We start from the raw sequence: 7,560 nt of genomic DNA on the forward strand, positions 1-7,560 counted from the left end.
TTCCATGGCCACCGTCCTGCTGTCATGAGCGACCAACGCCTTTTATGGTCTCCGATGAGCGTTCATTGGGCGCCTTAACTCGACGTTTGGTTCATCCCACAGCGCCAGTTCTGCTTACCAAAATTGGCCCACTTGGCACTCCCATCCGAGCTCCTACTTCATCTTCGAGCAAGAAGGAGATCTCACCCATTTAAAGTTTGAGAATAGGTTGAGGCCATTTCGGCCCCAATGCCTCTAATCATTCGCTTTACCGGATGAGACTGTCAGAATGGCGGAATAAATTCCGTCATGTTTCTCGAGCGCCAGCTATCCTGAGGGAAACTTCGGATGGAACCAGCTATTAGATAGTTCGATTAGTCTTTCGCCCCTATACCCAGTTCGGACGATCGATTTGCACGTCAGAATCGCTTCGGTCCTCCATCAGGGTTTCCCCTGACTTCGACCTGACCAGGCATAGTTCACCATCTTTCGGGTCCCAGCGTGTACGCTCTCAGTGCGTCTCGATAATCGCACGGGGGCTTTCTCGAAACGCCTCGGGAATGCGGCGGGGCGTCTGACGACGCCCGCGCATCTTCCCTGCGGCCGGCTCGAGGCCGACCTTTCACTTTCATTTCGCCTCTGGGTTTATCAGTGTTCCCGATGACTCGCGCACATGCTAGACTCCTTGGTCCGTGTTTCAAGACGGGTCCTGTGAGTGCCCAAAACAAAACCACCGCCGACCGGGACGCGTCCCGTCCGAGAGCGCGCCACTAGCCACGGACATCCGAAACGCGACACCCGCGACGCACTGGGCGCCGGGGGCCACGAGAAGGAAGCCGCTGTGACGCGACGGACGCCCTCCGAAGGGGCGGACGCGATCCTCGTTCTCTACCGTCGCTTTAAAACTCGCCCCGGCCGTGGACGCCGCGGCTCCGCCCCGCGGAGCGAGGCGGGACAGCCGCACGGCGCATTCGACCGAGGCGCAACGGGTCGCGGTGTTATACTGAGAGAGAAGTGCACGCGCTCCGGGAGCCCGGCTGCGCACCCGGACACCCCCCGCCCCGACAACGAGTGCCGAAGGGCGGAGGTGTGCGCCGGGACGCGGGCTCCGACGGAAGACACGATGAATCTCTCCGTTCGCTCGTTTGAGTTCCACAGGTTTACCCCTGAACGGTTTCACGTACTCTTTAACTCTCTCTTCAAAGTTCTTTTCAACTTTCCCTCACGGTACTTGTTCGCTATCGGTCTCGTGGTAGTATTTAGCCTTAGATGGAGTTTACCACCCACTTAGGGCTGCACTCTCAAGCAACCCGACTCTGGGGAGAGAGACCGTCGCGGCCGGCTACCGTCACCACGGGCCTGGCACCCTCTGCGGGTAAGCGGGCCCCGTTCAAGATGAACTTGGACAGGCAGCCGTGACTAATGACCGCGCGTGTATATATTACTCTCCTCCCTAACGCTACATTTCCCGGCGGCCCGCCTGGGCCGCAGGATTCAGCGCTGGGCTCTTCCCGTTTCGCTCGCCGCTACTCGGGGAATCCTCGTTAGTTTCTTTTCCTCCGCTTACTGATATGCTTAAGTTCGGCGGGTGATCTCTCCTGATTTGAGGTCGACAACAAAAAAAAAATTCATATATATATATATATAAATATACATATATATGAATAATGTAAACGCTCTCCGGTTTCGCACGGTACCCGCGCGCGACGCAGAGCGCGAAGAAACGCCCCCGCGCGCCGGCCCGTGAGGACCGGCGGCGGGTTTCACAGCGTCGTCGCTAGCTCGAAAAGCGTCTCGGGGGGACCGAGAGAGCGCGCCAAGTCAAATTTAACCGGACGTCCGTCCGGCGCTCGCGCGCCGGCGGACGACAGACCGGCAACACTCTCGCCGAATCTTCTCTCCGAAGAGAGAAGACGGCGAAGTCTGGTCGCATTGTGTGCGCGACCCTCAAACAGGAGTGGTCCGTCGACAAACTAAGTCTTGCTCGGACCGCAATGTGCGTTCGAAATGTCGATGCTCATGTGTCCTGCAGTTCACACTCTGACGCGCATTTAGCTGCGTTCTTCATCGACCCACGAGCCGAGTGATCCGCCGTTCAGGGTAATAGTGTTTTATGATATATATATATATATATATTGTTTATCGGTTGCGTTTTTTTTCTTTTTTCTCTATCGGAAAAAAAATTACATTTTTCACAGAATATAGCCGGACGCGGGAATCGGGCCGACAGACCCGCCTCCCGCGACACCGGCAGTCCGCGGTTCGCGGCGGCGCCCTAGGGCGAAATTCCGCCGCAGTGTTTGCTTATTTTGCGCTCTGCGCGTGTGTATAAATATATTTATACTATATAAAAGAATGAAAATTCATTTTATATTATATTTCACAGGAAATGATCCTTCCGCAGGTTCACCTACGGAAACCTTGTTACGACTTTTACTTCCTCTAAATGATCAAATTCGGTCAAACTTTCCGACGCGTCGGATGCCCGAGACGAGCTTCCGCGCACCAGTCCGAAGACCTCACCAAATCATCCATCGGTAGTAGCGACGGGCGGTGTGTACAAAGGGCAGGGACGCAATCAACGCGAGCTGGTGACTCGCTTTTACTAGGAATTCCTCGTTCATGGGGGAGAATTGCAAACCCCAATCCCTATCACGAAGGGGTTTCATCGGGTTACCCGGGCCGTTAGGCCAAGGAGGACACGCTGATCCCTTCAGTGTAGCGCGCGTGCGGCCCAGGACATCTAAGGGCATCACAGACCTGCTATTGCTCAATCTCGTGCGGCTATATATACCGCCGGTCCCTCTAAGAAGATTTTCATTGTACGCCGGTAGTGAAGACCGCGAAACACACTTCCGCGACGCGAACGCCGCAAGATGCGCGCCCGCGGACTCCTGTGATACCGGTTGCACGTCTATTTAATAGGCTAGAGTTACGTTCGTTACCGGAATTAACCTGACAAATCGCTCCACCAACTAAGAGCGGCCATGCACCACCACCCACCGAATCGAGAAAGAGCTGTTAATCCGTCAATCCTTCCAGTGTCCGGGCCTGGTGAGTTTTCCCGTGTTGAGTCGAATTAAGCCGCAGGCTCCACTCCTGGTGGTGCCCTTCCGTCAATTCCTTTAAGTTTCAGCTTTGCAACCATACTCCCCCCGGAGCCCGAAAGCTTTGGTTTCCCGGGAGCTGCCCACCGGGTTAAAATTATGAAACTTCGGCGGATCGCTGGCTGGCATCATTTATGGTTAGAACTACAGCGGTATCTAATCGCCTTCGAACCTCTAACTTTCGTTCTTGATTAATGAAAACACCTTTGGCAAATGCTTTCGCTTTAGTCCGTCTTGCGACGATCCAAGAATTTCACCTCTAACGTCGCAATACGAATGCCCCCAGTTGTCCCTATTAATCATTACCTCTGGTATCAGAAAGCCAACAAAACAGAACCGAGGTCCTATTCTATTATTCCATGCGTACAATATTCAGGCAAGTGTTAGCCCGCTTTGAGCACTCTAATTTGTTCAAAGTAAACAGCCGCGACGGCCCGCCTCGGCGCGCGGCCGCCCGCGAGGACGACCGCAACACACTGGCGGTGGACGCACCGGCGAGAAGCCCCGCAGACGTGCCTGTCGTACCGCATTCGGTAGACCGACACCGCAGGACACAATTTCAACTACGAGCTTTTTAACCGCAACAACTTTAGTATATGCTATTGGAGCTGGAATTACCGCGGCTGCTGGCACCAGACTTGCCCTCCAATGGATCCTCGTTAAAGGATTTAAAGTGTAATCATTCCGATCACGAGGCCTCGGACGAGTCCCGTATCGTTATTTTTCGTCACTACCTCCCCGTGCCGGGAGTGGGTAATTTGCGCGCCTGCTGCCTTCCGTGGATGTGGTAGCCGTTTCTCAGGCTCCCTCTCCGGAATCGAACCCTGATTCCCCGTTACCCGTGACAACCATGGTAGTCGCATAAACTACCATCGACAGTTGATAAGGCAGACATTTGAAAGATGCGTCGCCGGTGCTAGACCGTGCGATCAGCACAAAGTTATCTAGAATCATCTCGAATGGCGACGGACGGGGCGCGAACCCCGCCGCCGATTGGTTTTTGATCTAATAAAAGCATCCCTCCCGTTGCCGGTCAGGACCTCGTTTGCATGTATTAGCTCTAGAATTGCCACAGTTATCCAAGTAACTATGTACGATCTAAGGAACCAAAACTGATATATTGAGCCATTCGCGGTTTCACCTTAATTCGGCTTTTACTGAGACTTGCATGGCTTAGTCTTTGAGACAAGCATATGATTACTGGCAGGATCAACCAGGGAGCTGTTCATTTCTATATCGCTCCAGGATACGAAGGGCGTCTGAGGCGCGACGGAGTCACCCGCCGCGACACGCTCTTTATGTTCGCACCTATATAACTCACATTCTCGCTCGCTCGAGTTTGCACTCTCGCGATTCACGAGTCTGTTCGTTTTACTTTTAAATTCACTTTTTAACAAGTGAACGCTGGACCTGACGAGACGGACCACATGGATCTTCTCTTTGGCCAAAAATTTAATTCCCTTTCGTCAAATATTAACGTACGAGAGCGCACGCCTTCGGCGCGGCAATAGTGGGGACGTGGATTAGAATCCTACGACCGTTCTCGTTTTTGTTCACGGTGTTCTCTGCTTGCGCGGAACTCCAGAGTTTGTAACACGGGCGAAGTGCAATGCTCGCTCAGCCGCACAAAGGAGCTGAACGGCCACACGACGTTGATTTTCGCAAATGTAAAGCCGGCGCGGCATATCGGCCGCCGCAATGTGCGAACGCGGTGAAAAATGTATTTTAGCTAACGCCATGAGAGACGCGCATAATATACGTACGGCGACGGGTGTCGGCGTCTCGCACGCCGGGCCGCCAGCCATGCGGGGAGCCTACGCGCGTTTCAGGCGAAACGTAAATGAGCCGATGGGTAAAACGCGCGGTACGGTCGGGACTTGGCAAATTCTGCGAGATGATTTTATTTTTTCTTTTCTTTTTTCGTTTGAGAAGACGAATATGGAAAGAGATTATGATTGAAAAATTAGACTTATAATTTGGGTAGGAAATATTTTTGTTTTTTTTTTTTATTTTTTATTTTTTATTTTTTTTTTTATTTCACATTCACATTTGGATCGGAAGGAGGGACGAAATAAAAATCGGCGGGGGTGCATTTCGGATCGTCGCTCGGTGGAAATATTCGATAAACGAAAAATTTAAGTTTCACGCGGAGCGCGCTCGCGACCGCCGCGAGACGTCTCGCCGGGAGGGGGCCTCGTTCTCGCATTAAAACTCGGCGAGAGGGTATAAAATATTTCTAAGTTTTTTTGTTTTTTTTTTTTTTTTTAATTTCACATTCACTTTTGAATCGGAAGGAGGAACGAAATAAAAATCGGCGGGGGTGCATTTCGGATCGTCGCTCGGTGGAAATATTCGATAAACGAAAAATTTAAGTTTCACGCGGAGCGCGCTCGCGACCGCCGCGAGACGTCTCGCCGGGAGGGGGCCTCGTTCTCGCATTAAAACTCGGCGAGAGGGTATAAATTATTTCTAAGTTTTTTTTTTTTTTTTTTTTTTTAATTTCACATTCACTTTCGAATCGGAAGGAGGAACGAAATAAAAATCGGCGGGGGTGCATTTCGGATCGTCGCTCGGTGGAAATATTCGATAAACGAAAAATTTAAGTTTCACGCGGAGCGCGCTCGCGACCGCCGCGAGACGTCTCGCCGGGAGGGGGCCTCGTTCTCGCATTAAAACTCGGCGAGAGGGTATAAATTATTTCTAAGTTTTTTTGTTTTTTTTTTTTTTTTAAATTTCACATTCACTTTTGAATCGGAAGGAGGAACGAAATAAAAATCGGCGGGGGTGCATTTCGGATCGTCGCTCAGTGAAGTAAACGAAAAATTTAAGTTTCACGCGGAGCGCGCTCGCGACCGCCGCGAGACGTCTCGCCGGGAGGGGGCCTCGTTCTCGCATTAAAACTCGGCGAGAGGGTATAAATTATTTCTAAGTTTTTTTTTTTTTTTTTTAATTTCACGTTCACTTTTGAATCGGAAGGAGGAACGAAATAAAAATCTGCGGGGGTGCATTTCGGATCGTCGCTAGGTGGAAATATTCGATAAACGAAAAATTTAAGTTTCACGCGGAGCGCGCTCGCGACCGCCGCGAGACGTCTCGCCGGGAGGGGGCCTCGTTCTCGCATTAAAACTCGGCGAGAGGGTATAAAATATTTCTAAGTTTTTTTGTTTTTTTTTTTTTTTTTAATTTCACATTCACTTTTGAATCGGAAGGAGGAACGAAATAAAAATCGGCGGGGGTGCATTTCGGATCGTCGCTCAGTGAAGTAAACGAAAAATTTAAGTTTCACGCGGAGCGCGCTCGCGACCGCCGCGAGACGTCTCGCCGGGAGGGGGCCTCGTTCTCGCATTAAAACTCGGCGAGAGGGTATAAAATATTTCTAAGTTTTTTTGTTTTTTTTTTTTTTTTAATTTCACATTCACTTTTGAATCGGAAGGAGGAACGAAATAAAAATCGGCGGGGGTGCATTTCGGATCGTCGCTCGGTGGAAATATTCGATAAACGAAAAATTTAAGTTTCACGCGGAGCGCGCTCGCGACCGCCGCGAGACGTCTCGCCGGGAGGGGGCCTCGTTCTCGCATTAAAACTCGGCGAGAGGGTATAAAATATTTCTAAGTTTTTTTGTTTTTTTTTTTTTTTTAATTTCACATTCACTTTTGAATCGGAAGGAGGAACGAAATAAAAATCGGCGGGGGTGCATTTCGGATCGTCGCTCAGTGAAGTAAACGAAAAATTTAAGTTTCACGCGGAGCGCGCTCGCGACCGCCGCGAGACGTCTCGCCGGGAGGGGGCCTCGTTCTCGCATTAAAACTCGGCGAGAGGGTATAAAATATTTCTAAGTTTTTTTGTTTTTTTTTTTTTTTTTAATTTCACATTCACTTTCGAATCGGAAGGAGGAACGAAATAAAAATCGGCGGGGGTGCATTTCGGATCGTCGCTCAGTGAAGTAAACGAAAAATTTAAGTTTCACGCGGAGCGCGCTCGCGACCGCCGCGAGACGTCTCGCCGGGAGGGGGCCTCGTTCTCGCATTAAAACTCGGCGAGAGGGTATAAATTATTTCTAAGTTTTTTTTTTTTTTTTTTTTTTTAATTTCACATTCACTTTCGAATCGGAAGGAGGAACGAAATAAAAATCGGCGGGGGTGCATTTCGGATCGTCGCTCGGTGGAAATATTCGATAAACGAAAAATTTAAGTTTCACGCGGAGCGCGCTCGCGACCGCCGCGAGACGTCTCGCCGGGAGGGGGCCTCGTTCTCGCATTAAAACTCGGCGAGAGGGTATAAATTATTTCTAAGTTTTTTTTTTTTTTTTTTTTTTTTAATTTCACATTCACTTTCGAATCGGAAGGAGGAACGAAATAAAAATCGGCGGGGGTGCATTTCGGATCGTCGCTCGGTGGAAATATTCGATAAACGAAAAATTTAAGTTTCACGCGGAGCGCGCTCGCGACCGCCGCGAGACGTCTCGCCGGGAGGA

At 50.5% G+C, this 7,560-nt stretch overlaps 2 non-coding genes and 1 pseudogene across 2 annotated transcripts; all 3 read right to left on the reverse strand.

Moving 5' to 3' along the window:
• The window catches only part of LOC148273656 (large subunit ribosomal RNA), a 5,458-nt pseudogene extending 3,867 nt beyond the window's left edge, over positions 1-1,591 (reverse strand).
• Positions 1,592-1,920: 329 nt separating this feature from the next.
• LOC148273657 (5.8S ribosomal RNA) lies at positions 1,921-2,082 on the reverse strand. The gene has a single exon (XR_015824513.1). It is a non-coding gene; the product is annotated as a 5.8S ribosomal RNA (ribosomal RNA).
• Positions 2,083-2,366: 284 nt separating this feature from the next.
• LOC148273658 (small subunit ribosomal RNA) lies at positions 2,367-4,306 on the reverse strand. The gene has a single exon (XR_015824515.1). It is a non-coding gene; the product is annotated as a small subunit ribosomal RNA (ribosomal RNA).
• Between the last annotated feature and the right edge of the window lie 3,254 nt (positions 4,307-7,560).

Source organism: Micrasema longulum, unplaced genomic scaffold (assembly GCF_059751315.1).
Source record: "Micrasema longulum isolate JH-2025_06_02 unplaced genomic scaffold, ASM5975131v1 h1tg001886l, whole genome shotgun sequence".
NCBI lineage: Eukaryota > Metazoa > Arthropoda > Insecta > Trichoptera > Brachycentridae > Micrasema > Micrasema longulum.